The 22,473-nt window shown below is 35.9% G+C and overlaps 1 pseudogene; it reads left to right on the top strand.

Annotated features, from left to right (window-relative positions):
- The first annotated feature begins 1,163 nt into the window (after positions 1–1,163).
- On the top strand, positions 1,164–17,508 carry LOC100715535 (NEDD4-like E3 ubiquitin-protein ligase WWP1; annotated as a pseudogene).
- Positions 17,509–22,473: the final 4,965 nt, after the last annotated feature.

Below are 22,473 nucleotides of genomic sequence, written 5' to 3'. Positions count from 1 at the left end.
TACATCTCAGAACAGGGAAATAGGACGATCCACTCAATTGTATGCCAACATCCAGTATTTCCTCTATGCAGATGAAAATGATCTCATTGGCAATATAATAATTAGGAAGTGATGACTTTTGAGTATTAGTTACTATTGTTTTATTTTTAACTTGTCATAAATTTGTAGATTGTTGTTATAAGAACCGTTCTTTATATTCAGTTCACAAAGATTCTGAAAACTGAAGAATCAGCTCTCAAGAACGAGATGTAGAATTCTGAGTTACAATCAGAATTAAGATTGCTAAAACATTATTACTATGTATTTTCTTTACATAGTCAATGCTTTATCTATGAGAATGTTAAATTATCAATAGATGAGTTACTTATACCATCATTCAGTCTTGACATCATTGAACTTAAAACTGCATATAACATTTTGTGGGGTAACATTTGCATATGCAAAAATTAATTCAACTCCCTTAAACAAAAGAACACAATTATTATCCCTCTCGCACATAAATTTTGCCAACAACAATGCTTTTTGAGTAACAAGATCCCTCTAGTTGTTTAGGGATTATTTTGCAATGTGACAAAAGTTACAATATAAAATTTGTTCCAATTAACATTCTTAAAATGTTTGCCTGCTGGGAGACTTTTTTGCTTTGTTAGGGTATGGATATTCTTTTAACATGTTTTAGTATTTTAAGTCCCCTTTCTTACTGGAGTTGGCCACAGATAGAGTGAAATGGAGCTCAGGAACTTGGACTAAGACAAATGAACATGACTGTATTTTTAAATTGAATAACTAAAGCTTGGACAATGATAACATTAATGTTATTTATTACTATCCTATGTTCTGTTTTAACATTTTTTTCACTGACCTAGAAAATTATTTATTTGCTTATTGCTTGATTACCTTAACAGATATTTGTAGAATGCTTACTTTGCGTAAGATATTATGATATCAGCATAAAAAGAGTTTAAATTGCCTAGAAATATCGCACCTGTTTTGTGGCTTCTAGTACAGAATGTTGGGCCTTCATAGGGCTAGAACAAGATAGATAAGAGCTGGGGAATCCTACCAGTTAGTTAAGGGAGAAGACACAAAATTAGAAGCAAATTTGTTAAACATTACTGTTTCATATTAACTGAGTTCAGGGAAGTTTCATACTTTTAAGAGCCATGACTGGTTACAGCTTCTCTAGCACCCTGGAACCATGTAGGAAGGAGTTAAAGGAGAACCAGGTTTGGGATCCATCGCTGGATGGTAAGTCAGTAATATCTCTACTTTCCTCCCACAGCCTTTTTCTTCCAAGCCCTGGGGATCTTCCAGGAAGATGCTCTAAAAAGGAAGTTTAGAGAAAGAAGATGAAAGAGGGGAGGCTGCTGTGGGGGCTCCTTTTCCAGACTGCTAGATGCATTCTCCATTGTTTTCTGAGGTTACCAAGATGTTAGTTTCAGTTTTAAAAATTGTACTAATTTACAAAATTGTAAGCACACTTTTTCTGGTATCTATAAAATCTACTACCGTCTAAAAAGACTAGTAAATATAATGAGCCTTGGGCTAAAAGAATCACTAACCCTATTATTACGAGTGATTAAAAACTGATTTTATTCAACTAAGCAAGAAGTGGAAGGAAAAATGTCAAAAGCCAATATTCCTGTCGCCTACATCAAGAAGCCTTGGCAGGTTTGTTTCCTGCCAGTAACACTTTGGCCCAAACCATCTTCCCTAAAATTAGTTCCACTGAGGTCATAGTGCAATGGTGGCTTGCCCAGTAAGACTTAAAGAAAGTAGGTTTTCACGTCATGCTCCGTGATAGTACCCTTTGGTTGCTTTGCAGCAACGTGTCACCCAAATTTACTTGCCCATTTTCTTTGTTTGCTTGCTAATTTTGTGTCTTCTCTACCAACTGGAGAGCACAGTTGTTATTATCTTGTTTGCTACTCTGTCCTTCATGTGCATCTAGCACATAGGAAGTCCCTGTGACTCATTTTTAAATAAATGTATGTCTTTATGTAGGGTGGGTTACCATTAATTGTTCTGGGTTTCTGTATCATAGTTTTAATTGGGAGTCTCATGATGGATCCCAAAGTTTAGATTATTCATGCTTGGCTTAGATACTTAGCAGTCTACATGCTGAGCTTGCTACTTACTGATTGTCATGGTTCATTAAAAAACATCAAGGGACTTATTTCTATGATCAGTGTTGTTTTAGACTTTCATAGGCCAAGATTTTCATCGGATAGCATCACCATCTCTTCAAAATGTAAACTTTGCTGATATTTAACACTTGTTTATCTTATTTGGACTGGTAATTTGAAATTAAAAACAGTCTTGCAGAGGTATTTATTTTGTGCGTAATTTAGAATCCATATTTTATGGACTGAGTGAGTATTAAGATACACAAATGACTATGTGACTTAAAATCTCCAGGGAGGTATTACTTTTGTATTCAAATAAATGAGTTTGGGCTGAGAGGCTCGGGGGTGACTAAGATTTAATCTAATCTAACAGAGAAATTATATTATCACTGGCAAAGCTGCTTGAATTAAACAAATCCTAATTATGCCTAGTTTCACTATTAATTTTGATAGCTGAAAGATCAGCCTCTACTTATCCCGCTAGTAGAAAATAGGTGTTCTCTAGTATTACCCACCTAAAAATCCTAGAGGAACGCTCATAAATTCCACATCCACTCTTGTTGCTTATTTTTTTGGCCAGGCGTGTTACTGTACAGGAATAGTAAAATCATTTTATCAATAGTTTCTCAATGGAGGTTCCTGACTTTGCTTTGATAACTTCCCTGAACTCAGTTAATATGAAACAGTAATGTTTAACAAATTCTACTAAAGAACTTGGTCATAACAAAATGGCCACACCCAACTTTCCCATTTATTCCTCTTTTCCGCATCTCTCAATTCTTCTCTTTCCTTAGTCTAGTAAGGGGAACTCTAAACCTCATATTCTTTCCTCACATCGTACCCTTCACACACTTCAATCGATATCTTCACAGTCTGCCAGAGTGAATGGTTGTAAGCAACTCTTTATGACTTCCTGTATTCATGCCTTTTGCCTTCTCTTCTACTAAAGTCAGAATGTTCTCTGCCTCTTGACTTTGGGCTCGATTGTGTGTTTTGCTTTGGTGGATAGGATGTTAGCAGATAAGATGCAAGGAGCAGCTTGAATGTGCTTAGGTGCCCGAGCTTGCCTGTTGGTGTGCCCTTATCCTCGCCATGAGAGGAATGTACTCTGAATGACCCTGTGGGACCAAGAGGATGAAAGATGTGTGGAGAGGACCGAACTTACAATCCTGCTGTGTAAAGTTAAACCAGCCCAGCTGACTCACTGATCTGTGAGAATGAAATAATATTTTTCTGCACTGAATTTTGAGGTTGTTATATATATATATATATATATATATATATATATATGCCATTACTGTGGCCAAAGATAATTGGTACAAGATGTAACTCTTTCCACAGTAGAGTCAATGTTTATATCTTTATGCAAAGTAGCTTAGCTACTTGTCTCCATTGTCCCTGTTCCAAGAGTAGCATTTTGACTCTCTCTTTGCATAAAAACAAAGCATATTAGAAGCTTTCTCTCAGTAGCGGCAGTTCTCCTATAAAGGTAATTTTTTCCTCTCTTTATTTATCTGTGGAGACAGAAAACCACTAATCATTTTTAAAGGCCCTATTTCCATCATCAGGGGAAAAAAGTTAAAGTCTAGCTGAATATTTTGCCCTACATAAAAAAAATGTGAATTTACCAAAAAGGCAAACAAATGAGTAGTCAGCTTTCTTTGAGGTGAAGTATTGCTCTCTCAGTGTGTGCTTCCTTTATAAAACTGTTCCTTAGAATCATCATTCTTTTAGTGTGTCTGCCACCAGGCTCTATGTCCCTTCAGAGCAGACATGGATCATATCATGTTTATTTGTATGTTTCCAGCAAAATTATAGTGCCGGGCTCATTACCCTTGGCTAACAACAGTTTGTTATGTTTCTTTATGACTAAATGCAGCTTCTACAATGACCCACACAAATAGGAAAAGCTGAGATCTGGGATAACCTCAGAGAAGTTTGAGAGAAACAGCATTGATGATGATCCTGCAAGACTGGGCATGATCTGAGCTGGCAGAGAAGAGATTGGAAAATATTTGAAGTAAAGGGTTGAACTAAGCAAAATGAGATGACCGGGAAGCACAAACTCATCTTGTAATTAACTTTTTCATATAATTTTAAATAAACCATGAAGGTGTTTGTGATGAACTCAAAGACCAATGAATATGAACAATATTTCTTCAAAATATTGAAGAAAGCCTAAGTACAATGGAGTCTTGCAAAACAAACAAAAGTCCCCAGCTGTTTTCTTTTCATCGCTATTTCAAAAACTGGTGAGCAGACACATTCCAGCTCCAGTTCTGTTCCTACCTTAATCCTCTTGCTTCTAGTTCCCCTAAAAATTCCTCTGAGATTTGCTTTAATCTCCAGCAGCATTCTGTATGTTGTTATTCCTCATATCTCTGACTTAATGGGAAGCACATTTGTATCAAATGAGTTCAATATATTCCATCTACTATTTGTGTCTCAGCCCCACTACATTGCTTTGGATGGTCAAAATAAATGCCGTTATCATTATTTTTAATTACTAGCTGTGTGGTTATCAGTAGCTATTTTAGTAATAGCAGGTCAGACTGATTAATTATCTCAACTGCACTGTGAAGTTGGCACCAAATTTAAGTGTATTTTTCTGTTGAGGAAACTGAGGCTTAGAAAGATTAAAGGATTAAGAGGTTAAGTACCAAGTCACACTGGGAGTAAGTGGCAACCCCATGACTCAAATTTAGATTCATGCCATACTACTTTTAAAAATACCTTGCTAGTCTATGTTAATACGTAACGATGGATTTATTTTGGGAAGTTTGTGCATATAATTTCCCTCCCTCCCTCTCCCTTTCTTTGTCCTTCTTTTTTATTATCTTCTCCAGTTTCAGAAATTGATTTCCTGGTTTCCTATCCTCTCCCCTTCATTTTAAGTACCTATTTGTTAAATTATGTATTTATTTTTTGTTTTTGTTTTCTCATATAAAAGCAAACATGCAATATTTAACTTTTTGAATCAGGCTAATTTCATTTAACATGATGATTTCTTGTTACATTCATCTTCCTGAAAATGACGTGATTTGGGGAATAATTATGTTTCAGTCATGCTTCCTATTTCTTTATAAACTACAAGAGATTGTTACAAAGTAAAGCAGTGTGTTATGCAAATACATGAGAATGCATAAACAGAGTCATTTACCTTCCTCACTTCATGATGATAAAACTTGAAGAATAATTGTTTTTTTCATGTTTCATACTCCAAAATGTACATTTATCTCACTTCAACTTGAGTGATGGTGTGCTCATATGCTGCTTTAAGTTAGTACTTGAGAAATCTCATAAAAATTTAAATTCCCATCTTTATTCAAGCTTGTGAGGAAATCTCATAAACCTTTGTATCTGAACATGCATTATGGCTTGTTTAGGATGCTGTGGGAAACAATTTTACATCTTTTTCAGTTGGACATAAAATCATCTATGAGCTGCTGAAAGAAAACTGTGAAAGTATAGACTATGGGGCATTCCCTTCCAAATCTCCCCTGGGTATTAAAGTTGCCATGCACCCTGCTTAAATAGCTAACCTTCCTTTATCTCTTCATCTATTCCCAAACACAAGTCAGGATTCCTCAAATTATGCTTTTAGCTAAAACAAGATAAAAAGAGTGCTTACTAGTGGAACTGAGTCAAAAATACACACCCAAAGCTATTCGCACATAGGAATTGTTTATAACTAGAATAGATTCACACTGAAGCTAAGTTTTATGTCATTGAATTAAAATAGAAAGTTTTTTTCAGCTAAAATGTTAATTTTGTCCCCAAAGCAATCTCTGAGAATATAACTCTGAAAATATTGTAAAATAAGCAAGAAGGTAAAAATGGTAGCTTAGAAAATATCTATTTAATAAAAAGGAAAGAATGAAGAAATTAAGGAATAAACAAGACCTTAGGCAAATAGAAAATGACAGCTATAAATCTTATTTTATCAGTAATTACGATAAGCATAAATGGGCTAAACAATTCAATTAAAAGCCAGAGATCAGCAGCACAAATTTAAAAATTATTCAATTATTTCCTACCCACAAAAGACACATGTTATATTGAAAATTATGAATAGGTTGAAATTAAAGGGATAGAAAAATATATCATGCAAGAAATAAAAGATAGGAGCTGGGGATTTAGCTCAGCAGCATACATGCCTGCCTTGCAAGTGGGCAGTCATGAGTTTGATCCCTGGTACTGATTAAAAAAAAAGAAATAAATAAAAGAGAAGTGAAGTGACTAGTGACTATACATACTATCAAGGAAAAACAGACTTTAATATGATACTTATTAGTAAAACAAAAGTTTTTTTTTTAATAATAAAAGAGTCGAGTTGGAAGAGCAAAGATGGCAGATAGATAACAACTGGCTACAGGAGCTCCCTGAGATAGTCAACTTAGAATTCAACATAATACAGAGTGGGGAGCCCCAAACAGAGCGAGATGAATTCTCTCATCCCAAGAAAAAATTAAGGTGACTTGCCAACCATCCGAGGTCCTGCAGCGACTTGTCCAGGTCCTGCTGTGACCTGCCATGGTCCTGCAGTGACTTGCCAAGATCCCACTGCAATGTACCAAGCTGTCCAAGGTCCTACCACTTCGACCCACTGGAGGCGCAGTTACATTGAGTTCAGGGGTCAGCAAGCTGAACAGAGAGCTGAGTTGGCAGGATGCCTACATCCACCTGTGGTGAATGATGGGAGTGGAGCCATTCCATAAATAGGTAGGCTCTGGTGGATGATGTTCTGGGACTGGGCAGAACTGGCAAGTACAAGGGGCAGCAGTGACTTCAGTCAGTTGTTCCCTTCCCAAACAGGATTGGTGGAGTGAGCTAGGCATGGGTCATGTGACCTGATTGAGACCCAATAGGTTATCCAAAATCAAGTCCCTACAGCGATGATGCACACTAACCACACTAACCCAGTGAAGCATCAGAAGTTTGACTGATCTGGAGGGGAGGTGGCACAAAGTAATACAGTGCAGGCCACAGCACCTTGACTGATCTGGAGGGGAGGTGCCAGTATGTCCCTGTCTGCAACTCACTAGCACATGGCAGTGGGAAGGGTCATCTAGAAAATGTGCTTCAGAAAAATTGTAACCAACAAAGAAAGAAAGTGGGGCCTCCTGGAAGAAGCAAAAAAGATGGGAAGAGGAAGTAACAACAAAAAGTCCCCAGGTCCCAACCCTGATAACACTGACCCAGGACAAGTAAATACAAAAGAGAATGAGAACAGCAAATATACAATATCAGACACAGCTCCAGTGGACATAAAGAGATATATTTAGGACCTCATAGATGAGTTCAAAAGGGAAATATTTAGCCAAATAAAGCAAGATACAAGAAAATTAATAAAAGAGATACTAAGCACCCCACAAGCAGACACAGACAGAAGAAGGGAGGAACTCAAAAAAAAGGAGAGAACCATTTAATGAAGAATATAAAAAATATAGAATACATGAAGCAGATTCAAAGAGATCACCAGGAAATTAAAAACTCTATGGAAAGACGTCAAATCAGCTTGAAAGAAACTAAGAATAGAGTATCCGAACTGGAGGACAATTTTGCAATGTGGGAGTATGAAAGGGAAAACTTTTTAAAAATAACAAGGAAACAAGCAGTTGCAATACAAAGGCTAGAAGGCAACAAAAGGATCTATCACTTGAGAATAAAGAATGTGAATGAAGAAGCTGGGGTACAAATAAAGGAATTACAAAGGTTATTCACAGAAATAATTAAGGAAAACTTCCCAAACATAGGAAAAGGAAATGATATTCTGATATATGAGGCATACAGAACTCCAGCCACCTACAACCAAAACAGAGCTACCCCAGGAATATAATAAGCCAGATCCCAGAAATTCAATTTAAGAACAGACTATTAAAAGCTGTTAGAGACAAGAAACAGATAACCTATAAAGGAGGGCCTGTCAGAATAATGGCAGACCTCTTGACACAAACCAAAAGTCAAGAAGAGCCTGGAGTGAAATATTCCAAGCCCTGAAAGAAAATAATCTCCATTCCAGATTGACATACCCTGCTAAACTGTCTCTAGAAATTAATGGAGAAACAAGATGCTTTCAAGACAAAGAGGAACTTGGGAAATTCGCAACCACCAATCCAAGTCTACAGAGAATACTGCAAGGCATTCTAGAGAGAGAGAAAAGTACTAGGATTCCAGGAACAGTGGCAGAGAGACCTCAATGAATGCAGCAGAAAACAGAATGAAGAAGATAAGCAGACAACTGATGGCAAAAAAAGAGCATAACAGAAATGAGGCAGAGAAGATTTTATTCAAAACTGATGTGATTGATTGTATCAAGTCTGAGCATATAGGCAACTACACTGAAGATGACAAGACTCTATAATACACATTGTGGTTTGATAACTGCTGGGTTTTGAAGTTCTATACTATATACAAAGTTGTGTTTTTATTAATACTGTTATGTTATGACATATTCAATTATACCATGTCTGATGATATAGCCAATTCTATTGGAGATAACAAGAGACAACACAGGAACCATGGTAGAACTCTTTGTACAATGGTCTCATATGTTTATTTCATTTCATGTGTTTATAGGAATATGTTTTGTTTTGCCTTGCTTTGTTTTGTTTCTCCCTCTAATATAGAAAGGATAGAAATACATGTTAAGACTCATGCATGTGTAGAACCTATAAACAGTTTATGAGAACTGACCTTATGACACATGATGAAATGAACAGATACTTTGAAGAAAAAGAGACACTAAAGTACCCAATGCTGATCCTGGAGTGTCATAATGTGAAACCCAGCAATAGTATTATTCTTTGTTCAGAGTAATATTAGCCTGCTTGGGTTTATTCAATGTCAACATAATTGAAGATATGGATAACTGCATGTATGTTTAAGTGTATAGGATTGATAACCATATTTCTAAGTTTTTGTTGGATAGTTGAACAGAACTGGTTGAAATCTCACTGTTTGAATCCCTACTTTATATGCTCCACTTTAGTATCTTGAATAACTATTTGTAAGAAGATAATCTGTAATCATCAACTAGTGATTTCTTACTGTTTATTTTTTTTCTTTGAAATTATGTGTTATTTCTACCCATTTTCTGTTTTGTTTAGTCTTCCTTTAAATTAAATTTAAAAAAAAAGACACTACAGTACCCTGTGCTGATTCTGGAGTGTCATGGGGTGAAATCCAGCAATACTATTATTCTTTGTTCAGAATGATTTTAACCTGTTTTAGTTTGTTTAATCTAAATATAAATGAAGATATGGATAGCTGCATGTATGTTTAAGTGTATAGGATTGACAACCATGTTACTAAGTTTTTGTTGGACAGTTGAACAGAACTGTTTGTAGTCTCGCTGTTTGAATTCCCACTTTAAGTGTTCCATTTTTGTATCTTGAACAACTATTTGTAAAATGACAATATGTAAATATTAACTAGTGATTTCTTACTGTTTATTTTTTCTGAACATATGTATTATTTCTACCTATTTTGTTTTGTTTAGTCTTTCTTTAAATAAAATTTAAAAAATAATAGAGTCAATCTTTAAGTAGATATGATTATAAACATTTATTCACCTGATAACAGAACCTCTAAGTACATGAAACAAAAAGCAGAACTGAAAATAGAGAGAATTTAATAGTAATAGAGATTTTACCTGCTTATTTTCTATAAAATAATAGGCAGATCAACATGGGAATAGATGGCTTCACCAGTGCTACAAACTAGCTAGATGAAACAGGTGTCTATTTAACACTCTCCAGTCAATATCACAAAATTGTTATTTTTCTCAAATTTACATGGACTGAAATAATACAATGTATGTTCTCTGGCCACAACATAACTAATTGCAAAACCAATAGAAAAGAATTTGAGCAGCACTGGGCTGACTGTTTCTTCACCGACTGTGAGCTCCTTTAAACTGTGAAATCCTTGAAAGAAGTAATTGTGAATTATGCATCTTTATATTCCCAGTCTAACACAGCTCTTGATACATAGTTTAAACTGAATTTTTGGAAATGGCCACTGCTTCACCAAGTCTGATGCTAGTAATAACCATCGTGGAAGGATACAGTTATAGGTAACTGTTTCTAGTGTCAAACTAAAAAGAAAAAAGAACTAGTTTGGAACAGCAGTATACACAGCAGTAGTTGTAGATGGAGAAATTAAAAAGACAGCAAAATCCAGTAGTTCTTCTAAACGAAAATGAGATGAATAGTTAATAGTTATGTGACCTCACATGTTACACTGGATTTTCAGGTTTGCATCATCACACTTTAAAAGCAAATGCTTTATTAGGAAGAGCAACTGTAGATCTGAAACAAGTTCTGTTAATGCACAATAGAAAATTAAAAGAACAATTAGAACTTTCCTTGGAAAGCAAGAATGGCATAGTGCAACCTGGTGAATTGACAGCTGTGCTTGATGGATTGGTGATCGAGCAAGAAAATCTACCAAGCTGCACCTCATCTGCAACCGTGGAAACACAGCAAAATGGTGATGCCTTACATGAAAATGGAGAGTCTTCAGCAAGGACAGCTACCAGACTGGCTATTGAAGTAGAGTAGATAATCATGTACATACAAACATTGTAGTCCAAAATGCATGCCATTTGTATATGGTTAATGGAGACGATGCACCTTCATCTCCATCTTAGGTTGCTGCCAGACACAAAAATGTACCAGCTTAAAAATCACTCTCATGTGAGCCTACCAGTGACACTATTAATGGAGAATTTCCTCATCTGCACCAACTGATAATGCCATGGATAGTCCTGTAGCATCTGAAGCAACCACTTTAATTCTTCAATTGCACTAGTGCTGCCACGAAAGATCCTCCCACTGGAGAGATTCCATATTCCTCAGAACATTGTGAATGTATTCCTTCCTCCAGTGCAAAACTGGAATCTGATGCTATAATGTTAGACCCTGACTCCTCTAACTCTGGAAGTAGTTTTGCTTTTGACAAATTAAGGAAGCTAGATGGGTGTGTGGAAGCTGCATGACAGCAGTCTGGCAATACTGGTACAGAAGTTTTGCTGTCCAGGTGAGAACAGAGAAAAGATCCTCATGTTAGAACGAAACTATTATGTAGATCATAACACATAGGAGAGAACATTTGCCTCCAAGTTGGGCAAGAAGAGTTGATGGTCCTGGAAAGGTTCATTATGTGGATCATAGCACTAGAACAATGACATGGCAGCAGCCTACCATAGAATCTGTTTGAAATTTTGAACAGTGGCAGTCTTAGTGGAACCAGTTGCAGGGAGCTATGCAACAGGTCAGCCAGCGATATATCCACTCAGCTTCCATGTTAACTGCAGAAGATGACCCATATGGACGTTTACCACCAGGCTGGGGAAAAAGAGTGGATTCAACAGATAGGGTGCAATTTGTGAATCATAATACAAAAACAACTTGGGAAGACCCAAGACTCAAGGTTTGCAGAATGAAGAACCCTTGCCAGAGGGCTGGGAAATCAGGCAGACTCAGGAAGGTGTTAGGTATTTTGTTAATTATAACCCAAGAACAACAACATTCAAAGATCCTTGCAAAGAGAAGTCATCTGTAACTAAGGGTGGTCCACAGATTGCTTATGAATGCAGCCTTACGTGGAAACTTGCTCATTCTATTATTTGTGCCAGTGTAACACACTACCCAGTCATTTAAAGATCAGTGTGTCCTGGCACACATTCTTTGAAGATTCTTTCCAACAGATTATGGCATTAAAACCCTATGAGTTGAGGAGGTGAGTATATGTAATACTTAGAGGAGAAGAAGGACTTGATTATGGTGACCTAGCAAGAGAATGGTTTTTCTTGCTTTCATATGAAGTTTTGAACCCAATGTATTGTTTATTGGAGTATGTAGACAAAAACAACTATTGTCTACAGATCAATCTAATATCAACAATTAATACAGACCATCTTTCATATTTCTGTTTCATTGGTCGGTTTATTGCAATGGTATTATTTCATGGAAAGCTTATTGATACTGGTTTCTCTTTACCACTCTATAAGCACAGCTAAGTAAAAAACTTACTATTAAGGATTTGAAATCCATTGATACTGAATTTTATAACTCCATTATTTGGATAAGAGATAACAACATCGAAGAATATGGCTTAGAAATGTATTTCTCTTTTAACATGGAGATATGGGGTAAGGTTACTTGACATGACCTGAAGTTGGAAGTTCTAATATCCTTGTGATTGAGGAGAATAAAGACAAGTATATTGACTTAACGACAGAATGGTGTTTTTCTCGAGGATTACAAGAACAGAGCAAAGGTTTCCTTGATGGTTTTTTTTTTTTTTTTTTTTAATTTTTATTTAAGGAGAAAAGAAAAGAAAAAAAAAACAGTGAAGGGTACAAGTTATACAGATTTACAGAAGAAAAAAATGCGCAGTAGGAAATCACTAGTTAATAGATTACATATTGCCATCTTAGAAATAATTGTTCAAGTCACAGAATTAAAGTTTGTAGAGTGGACATTCCAGCAATGATACTGCAAACAATGAAGTTGTTCTACTTCAGTGGCTACAATACTTTGATGAAAAAGAATCAGAGGTTATGCTGTGTGGCATACAGGAGGCTGACTTAGCAGATTGGTGAAGAAATACTATTTATCAACATTATACAAGAAACAGCAAAGAAATAATTTGATTTTGGCAGTCTGTGAGACAGACAATGAGGTGAGAATGTGGCTATTGTAGTTTGTCACTGGAACTTGATCCTTACCTCTAGGAGGATTTGCTCAGTTCATGGGACATAATGGGCCTCAAAAATTTGTATTGAAAAAGTTGGCAAAGATACCTGGTTATTAGGAAGCTATGTTTAATCACTTGGATCTACCACCTTATCACAGTTATGAACAACTGAAAGAAAAACTTCTTTTTGCAATAGAAGAGACAGAGGGATTTGAACAAGAATGAATGTGGCTTCTTGTCTTGGAGGAGTGTTTGAATTTACCACAGCCAAGAAAAATTGTGCATGTGTAAATAAGCTGTTCATTCCATACAGTGAATTGTCTTAACCTCTCAAAGCATAAACATTTTCCATTTTCCACAGAAATATGCAAAACAGTTAATCATTTTCTACTTTATTTATTGCCCCCTTGAAATGATGACCAGGAAAAAGATCATTGTTAGATTTTGAAGCAAGAGATTTTATTAAAAATAAATATATAGCTATAAAAACATATATGATAGTGACTCTAGTTTTATAGAGCTTAAGGTACATTAAACATGACAGCTGTTCATTCACAAAGATCTGAATTTGCTTTACCTTGTTACTGTGATCCAGGGGAGATATGCAGATTGCTCCATGCATGTAACATCTCCCTTATGTAACATCCCCGAAGGGGGTCTGGTTGCATGGCTATTCAGGAAGGTATTAAGGGCTTAGGCCAAAGCTTGAGCGTATTAAAAGATGCTGCTGGCTTTTCTGAAGACAGGTACTTGAACCTGTCGGTTTGCTTTAAATAAATACAATAGTGAAAAATTTCCCTCTTTGCTCTATCAGTAACATAGTAAAAGTGATGAATGACACTATAACTCACATGGAAGTCATATACCAGATTTAATAAAATTTAATTTGTTACAGAGGTTGGAAAGAATTCATTGAGCAGCGTAGAGGTTTGTTTACATGTTACTTTGGGGGTAATAGTTACTTACAAAATTAAAAAGAATTGACTATTTTGTTTTTAAAATCTGTGATTCTTTGAATTTAATTCACAATAAATTGATAAAATTTTATAATTAGGAACATATGTCAAAAATTTAAAAACATTCCTAAATAAACAGTGGGTCAAAGAAAACAAATCACAGGATAAATTAGTACTTTAAATGAACATGATATAAAAATTATGAAACATAACTAATTCATAATAGGAAATTTACAACTGCAAAAAACCATATATAGAAAGAATAAAGACTTTAAGTCAATAGCAAACTAGAAAAAGTAAACTATACCTAAGCCTTCAGAAGTAAGAATATAAAAACCAATTCTCTGAATGTTAAGAAAAATGATTCCTTTATAAACCCTTTATAAAAATATTCATTTGAAGAGCTTATTGTAATTTAGAAGTATAGAGACTATTTTAAATTTTATTTTACATCTATAAAATAATACTAGTACACTACAAAAAGGTGAAATATTTCCAGAAAACACTTAAAAAATTACAACGTTGAGTTGTTCATCATTAACATTTGACAAATTCCCTTCAGATCTCTATTTTAGGCCCATATGCATTAATCTCTAGGGAGGGCAGGAAATATATGCATCTCTGTGTATTTTTCAAACTCAGTTTCATTATGTTTCCTTGTGTTATTAACATTTTTGATAGGTTTTCAATGTCTGTGTAATAATGCTACTCACATATAAACCCATTTCCCTGGTTGTTGTTGTCTTTGACATTTAGAGTGCTTCTAATGTTTTTCTTTAAATAAATTTCCAGATGTGAGATTGCTAAGTCAATGACTAAATTAATTGCTTTTAAATCTTTCTCCTGTTGTGATGATTTGCTTTTTAGGAAGGTTGTACCAATTTAACACCAGTAGTAAATTAGAAAACAGGTAGAGATAATGTTTTCTGAATCCAAATTAGAACCCTACAATTTGACAAACATTATCTTATTTACAAAATCAAACTTTAAAATTATTTAAAGTCAAGACCATTCCAGAAAATTTAGGATTTAATTTTAAAAATTCAGTACAAGAATTACTATTTTCCTTTTCACAACAATCAAAATACTACTAAGTTGTGTAAAAACATTTTGCTACATCTATTTGTGCAATCTAGACTTGGAATAGAATTTAGAATCCTTGTATCCAAACCCTTAATTTTACAGACTAGTTACCTAATGCCCAGATGGTACAGTGGCCTTGCCAATGACTTGAGTTTTGTGTGGTTTGTTTTCTAAACAATTTAATGATAAAAAATATAAGTAATATATAAATATACAACTGTAAAACTCAAGTATTTTTCTGATAAGTAGTTTGTATCAATGTCATGTTTTCACAATGGATGCTGCCAGGAACATTTTTGAACATGCATCTTCATGCTTCATGTAAAATTAGCATTCAGATTTCACATTACTGGGCCAGTAAGTAAGGTGTATTCTGCCTAATTGTTCTCCAAATAGGCCATATTGTCACCATTGGCTAGATGGGCAGAACAATACCATTGACAAAGATGCTTACATCCGAATCCTGAAACCTATGTTCTATTACCTTCCATGGCCAAGGGCACTTGGCCAGTATAATTAAGGTTAAGGGCCTAGAGATGGGGAAATTACTCTGGATTACGCAGTAGGACTCAGTCTAACCACATGACTCTTGAAAGCAGACAATCTATTCCAGCTGTGGTCAGAGAGGGGGCTGTGCTAGCTTTAAAAATGCTGAAAGGAGACCAGGAATGCCAATATCCTCTAGAAGCTGGAGAAGCCAGCAAAACAATTTCTGTCTAGAGTGACAGAAAGGAATGAAACCCAGTCTGACATCTTGACCTCAGCCCAGTGAGACCAATGTCAGACTTTTCATCCACAAAACTGTCATACAGTAAGTCTGTGTTATTTTGAGCTACTAAATTTGTCATAGTTTGTTAGTACCAGAATAAAAACCTAATAGAATTTATGCAAGAGAATACCACTTTTTTGAAGTTCTTTAGCATTACAGATTATTAGTCTTTTTTAACTTTTACAAACCCAGTCATCAAATATAGTAAGCCATTCATCTGAATTCTCTTGATTTCTAGTGAGGCTGTTTCTTCTTATAAACCTTTACCTTTCTTCTGTGACAAAGAACAATTCTTCAGTTGGATTATTTGACATTTCTGATTCATTTATGCTCTTGTATATTTGCATTCTCTTGTTGGAACTTTAGAAGAACTTTTTGCTTGTTATATATGTGACAAACTTACCCCCAATTTATGACTTGCTTTACTTCCTGGCCACCCATTCCACTGCTTCCTCTGCCTCCTGGTCTCCCGGCCCAGCTCTCAGTGGCGTCTGTGAATAAATGCTGCCTGCCTGTCACGTGCAGAGGGATGTGACAGAAACGGCAATGGCCTATATTTTTGACTCTACCAAGGTCACATAGATGAAAACACCTTCTTACTGTATGGAGGACCAGTGGCAAGATTTTTGTATTTTTGATTTGTTAAGATATAAGAATGGTACACAGTAGTAGGGGAGACTGTGTTCTTAAAAAAATAAAGAATCCACACATCCTTAAAAACCAATGATCGAGCAGCTGACGGATTGATTCAGATGGTAGTTTTTTAAAAAATCAGTGTCTACATGACTTGCTGGCTGAACAACAGAATGCGTAGGTGAGCATTTGTTGACAGCCTTATTCTGTTCTTACCCTATTTGGTTCTCACTAAACCCAGATATTTGAAAGGAAATTTCTAGTGGTTGTACCAGGAGATTCATGGACATTTAAAATATACTGTGTAATTAAAAAGATTAAAAACTTCTATTTATTGATAGATTATTATGTGGTAATCTCACTAAAAGCTAACCAGAGGTCTGTTATCCTATTATACAGATGAAAAACTGAGATTTACAAAGGCAAGTAATTTGCACATGATCTCATTGGCACAGAACTTGAACTTGGCCTGGCATCCAGTGATCTTAACTGCTGTAACTATGGTTAGTATAATGTCTAAAGACTACACACACACACACAAACACTGAAAGCACAGTATTTTGAATTAGTAAAGCTTTCTGAACTAGATATTGTTTAACTATTTTCAGAATATATTTAGTAATAAAAACAAGGCCACAAAGTGTCCAATAATAAAGCTTTAAAAAGTATTTGACTGAATAGATAGCAGTGCTTTATGATTAGCCATTGGTTTTTTAGTTGATTACCTATTCTGCAATAGTGAGTGGTACTTTGAAAAGTAGGCCTTTCCATTCTTGGGCAATTATATTTACTCTATAATTCACAAAATAAATATTTTATTCAAAGGTAATGACTACAGAATGTCATTATGGCTCCTATCTGACTTATTTCCAATTTTGGATCTGCGGAATCCAAATTAATAAGTTCAATGTTTTGAACTCGCATTGCTAGTTTCTCTTTGACATACTTGGGGGTGCAGGGAGCCTGCAGTAACTCCCTCTGGAGAGAAATTTACAGCCTGTTCAGAAGCTGTCAGATGGCCCGAGGCCGCAGAAGAGTCATGAGGCTAGCTCTGTCCTGGAGTCATCCTGCTGGCCGGGGACCCCAGGACAAGCTCAGCAGAGCCATAGCAACACTTTCTCGAGCCGTGAGCGCTGCCCGCACTCATCTCACGGGATCTGAGCCTGCTCACAGAAAAGGTCGGATCAGCCTTCTTCTACAAAAATTCCTCTCCCTGTGTCTTTCCAGGGGAAATTAATCACTTTAATCACTTCAATGAGGCTGAAGTATATAGGCCATATTTTAACAAAATAATAGAAAAGAGTGTGCGTGTGTGTGTGTGTGTGTGTGTTGTGCACTTTTGACACTTAAAGAGTCACTTGATCAGCACAGTCAAGGTAAGACTGCAGATTTGTAAGTGGGTTTTTAACAAAAAATATGTCATTTCCCACAGTCACTGCAGTTATATTTTAAAATTGCATTAGTAATCCTTTCTCTACAAAGATTTAAAGCTAATATTGGTTTTTTATTTTATGGAAAACAAAGCAGAAACTTTCATAATCTAATCTCAAGAGAGTAAAGTAGTTATTACACTGTATATTGAAACCCTCAGAGTAGTTACTCAGAGTAAAGACATAAATCAAAAAGCCAAAAAAGAAACAAACAAAATAACACAAATCATTGTTTTCAACATTTTTCAATGTTTTTTTCTATCATTCTTATACCCATAGTATACACGAAACCCATTAGTATATGTTTTTAAACAATGGAATTTGTAGTTTGGGGGAGTTTTGAACTTCTATTTCCAATTTATCTCTCTTCTATTTTATTCGTGTTTCTCATATAAGAGAAACCGTGAGACGTATGAGCTTGTGTGTCTGACTTATTTAACATTATGTTCTCAATGTGCATTCATTTTCATACAAATGCTTCAAGTTTATCTTTCTTTATGGTAGAGTAGTACTCCATTGTATACAAATATCATTTTCCCTTATCCATTCATCTGTTTTTTGTTTTTTTTATTTAAAGAGAGAAGAAAAAGAAGAAAAAAAAGGACATAAAAAGACAATGCAGTAAAAGGGTACAAATAATACAGTATTTCTAGAAAAAAAATATACAATATGAAATCACCAGTTAATAGGTTACATATTATCTTCCCAGAAACAGTTGTCCATATCACTAAATTGAAGCATATAAAGTGAACATTCATACAGTGAAATTGGAGACAGTTCCATTCAATGATCCAACAAAAGCTCAGTTATATGATTTTCCATCCTACACACTCGAACATACCTGCAGTTATATCCCTTAGTCCACCTTACTTTCCTCTCTTTTTTACAGTAACAATTAGACTTTTAGGGTTTTATTACTCTCACGGTTCTTATTACTTTTTTGAAGAGAATAAAACCAAACGTGACTAAGCAAAACAGAGTCAGTTAGAACAGAAGGGTGGGCATGGCACATGATGCAAAAATAGAATACCAGGTGATCAAAAGTGGTTACCATTATGCCTCTTGCTATTTTTAAATTGAGTTGTCTATATCATCAGGTATAATAGAATTGATCAAAACAGTATGGAACAGAACCAATAAAATCTACACTGAGGACCTTACAGGACTTCAAAAAAAAGGATGATAGTCAATTATCCAATCATCTGTTGATAAACATATTCTGTATCCAAGATACGGCTCTTATAATTTGTGCTATAAACATGATCATGTATGGGTCCCTATAATATGATGATTTTAACTCTTTCGGCAAGATGTCTAGAAGGGGGATAGCTGAGTCAAATGAAATTTCTATTTTTAATTTTTTGAGAAATAGCTATGCTTCCGTGGTCCATAGTGGCTGTACCAGTTTACATTGCCACCAACGTGAGGTAGGGTTCCTTTTGTCCCACATCTTCATCAGTATTTGTTATTAGATGTTTTGATAATGGTCACTCTTGCTGGGGTAGATGGTATCTCATTTCTCTGATGACCAGTAATGACAAGCACTTTTTCAAGTACTTGTTAGTTATGTGTACTTCTTTGAGAAGTGTCCATTCATTTTGGTTGCTCATTTTTGATTGGCATTTTTATTGGGAGGGCTCTAATTTTTTGGAGTTCTTTATAAAATTTGGCCCCACTCTATAAACTGTCCTTTTACTCTGTTGATTTTTTCCTTTGTTGTGCAGAATATTTTCAATTTGGTGTGATCTCACTTGTTGATTCTTGGTACTATTTCTTGTGCTACGGGGGTTCTGTTCAGAAAGTCCTTGCCTATGCAATGTTTTCAAGAGTTGTACTTATTTTACCATCCAAGAGACTGTTTCTGTTTTAAAATTTACAACTCTGATCCATTTTGATTTTAGTTTAGTACATGGTGAGATATATGGGTCTATGTTCAATCTTCTGCATGTAGATGCTCATGCAGAACTTTCCCAGAATTATTTATTAAAGAGGCTGTCTTTCCACCAGTGTATTTTTTTTTTTTTTTGCTCCTTGGTCAAAAATTGAATAACTGAATGTTCCTGGAGTTGTTTCTGCTTCTTTTATTCTGTTCCATTGATCCATATGCCTGTTTTCTCCCAGTAATATGCTGTTTTAATGACAGTTTGCTATTTTATCTCTTGATCCATTCTACTAATGTGTCTTTTGATTGATGAGTTAAGTCTGTTTACATTTATAGTTATAATTGTTAGATATTGACTTATACTTGTCATTGTATTAATTTCTTATTACTGTTTTTGCACTCTCTCTCTTCTGTTTAATTGCTATGTCTACCTAACGTATTCATTTTATTGAATCTATTATAAGCTTCATTAACTCCCTCTATGCTATCCTGTAGTCATGAATTTCTTTAGGTTTGTGTTATCATGGAAGTATTCTACATTGCACTGAAAGTGTCTACTATGTTTCTTTAGGAGACTGAAACACTCATTTCATGCTTTCCTTGCTTGTAATGTTTGTTTTGAGAAATCTGCTGGAATTCTGACTTTTTTTTTTATAGAAGATTCATTATTTTTTCTCTACTAGCTTTTAAGATTATGTTCTATGTTTTCTTTCTTTCTTTCTTCCTTCCTTCCTTTCTTTCTTTCTTTCTTTCTTTCTTTCTTTCTTTCTTTCTTTCTTTCTTTCTTTCTTTTGTATCAGGGATCAAACTCACAACCTTGTGCTTGCCAGGCAGGCAGGCACTTGTGCTGCTAAGCTAAATCCCTGTCTTATTTCTAGTATTTTAATTGTTGGATGACATGAAATACTTTTTTCTGACCATGGCTATTTGGGGTCCTATATGATTTGCTTATCTGTATATTAAATTCACTTTCAGTGTCTAAAAATTTTCTGCTATTACTTGTATAAGCAGGTTTTTTATGCCCTTTGTGCTGTCTTCATTTTTAGCTAATTCCAGTCACTCTTATATAGATCTCCTTGAGTTGTCTAGGAGCTGTAGGATTATTTTTCATATTCTCATTATTTTTAAAGGTATCTGTCATTAACTGATCACACCTCTTTCCCCAAGATTTGACACTGTGTCTTCACATTGGTGGTTCTGCTACCCATACTTTCAATCATATTATTAGTTTCCTGAATTTCTGATTGGAGTTTTCATATGAATGAGCATCCTTTTCTACTCTGAACGTTTGTGTTTTGAATCTCATTAACTCCACTAGCTGTTTATTAGTGTCTTCTCTATACTTTCTGATCATTTGTGTCATTACAGCCATTACATGATTAGTTGGATCTTCTTTCAATTTTGAAGCACCGTGTAGAACTGTTTTACCTCTGTGCTACCCTTTCAGGTCTATCTGCTGTGTGATTGAGTTCCTCATTTTCATTGTTTCCCCCTATTGATATTGGGGAAGTTGGGAGTTTTTAGGAGGCATTCACTGCCTTGACTTTTCATATTTCTGTTTCTGTTTGTTTGCTTTTTGTGCTGTGGTTGGCACATTCTCTGTCCTGTGCCCCTTTGTTCTTCCAGAGCAGCCATGGTATTGTATATGACACCTCTCCCACAGGCAATTCAGGCATTGGCATTGAGAGAAAACTAGTTGCTCACCACTAGTATGTTACTTTGTCAATGGCAGTAAATTCAGTGACAATGGCTTCATATGTCAACTGGGTATCAGCAAACCCTAGGAGCCACCAATGAACAGCCCTTTACAAAAACAAAGAGGGCTCAGATTTTAGTGAAGGAAATTAGTACCCCCGCCATACTTACAGTAACTCAGAGCACTGATTGTTTTCTTGATGTTGGCAGCAGTGTCAGAGCTCCAACATACCACTAGGGTAAATGCCTTCTTGAGGACCTTCCCTTCTGTCAAGTGCTCCCACTGAACCTGTCCTTCCACAATGGAATACAGGTCTTGTGACCTTCCTGGTCTGAGCTGGAGCCTCCCAAGGGATCCCAGGAGGTTCCTATTTAGCTCTTAGCCTATTTCCCAAGGTTGTTTCTTGCTCAGTCTTTGTGGAAATTATCACTTCAGTCTAGAAGCGAGACTCTCCTCCTGGATGAAGCTCTCTTCTGCCCGCAGGCTGTGGGGAAGACAGGCACTGGGGGTGGGGTGCTCAGTTCCCAAGTCTTCTGGGTTCTGACCCAGGTCCCCAGTGGGGACCCCACAGATATTTTACCAGAAATTTTTCCTTTGGGGATTGATTCACTCCCTAGTCCGTGCTCCACCTGTTCCCCAACACGAAACAAGAGCTTTCCTGGGCAATGGGGATGACTCTGACCTTCAGAGACATGCTTGGCCCTCCCCTAGCTTTGGGACTAAGATGTTATAGTCCTTGGCAGGCTTTCTGCTAGAACTGGCAAGACATTTTGTCTCTCACTTTTACAGGTCATTCTATTAGGAAGATCTGCAGTTGGTTCACTAGTGCCCATACTTTTCCACTATACGAAGAAGGCTGCTGTCTGAAATTAAAAAAAAAAAAAAAAAAAATGAGGACAAAACACAGAAGGAGGCAGAATCAGTGGAGCAACAACTCTGAACATTATCTCCGAAGTCCCCAGATCCAGCCTCCTCTAGGCCAGCTCCACCTATGGGCTCGAGAGACAGCAGCCAAAGTAGTCCTTCCAGTTCAAGCTGGTTTCTGATCAGCTGTGTCTTTTAACGAAGGATTCTGAGCAAGAGTTCTTTTGTGCTCATTTCAAACGCTTCTGCCTCCTCGCCTCTTTATGAAATGGGATCACCTTATACATATTGCTTTACAACTTGCTCTTTCACTTAATGTGTTACTGGCAC

Source organism: Cavia porcellus, unplaced genomic scaffold (genome assembly GCF_034190915.1).
Source record: "Cavia porcellus strain 051 isolate PalLab524CR breed Dunkin Hartley unplaced genomic scaffold, mCavPor4.1 scaffold_2, whole genome shotgun sequence".
NCBI lineage: Eukaryota > Metazoa > Chordata > Mammalia > Rodentia > Caviidae > Cavia > Cavia porcellus.
Note: the sequence above shows the minus strand (reverse complement) of the source record. Positions and strands in the feature narration are given on the sequence as shown.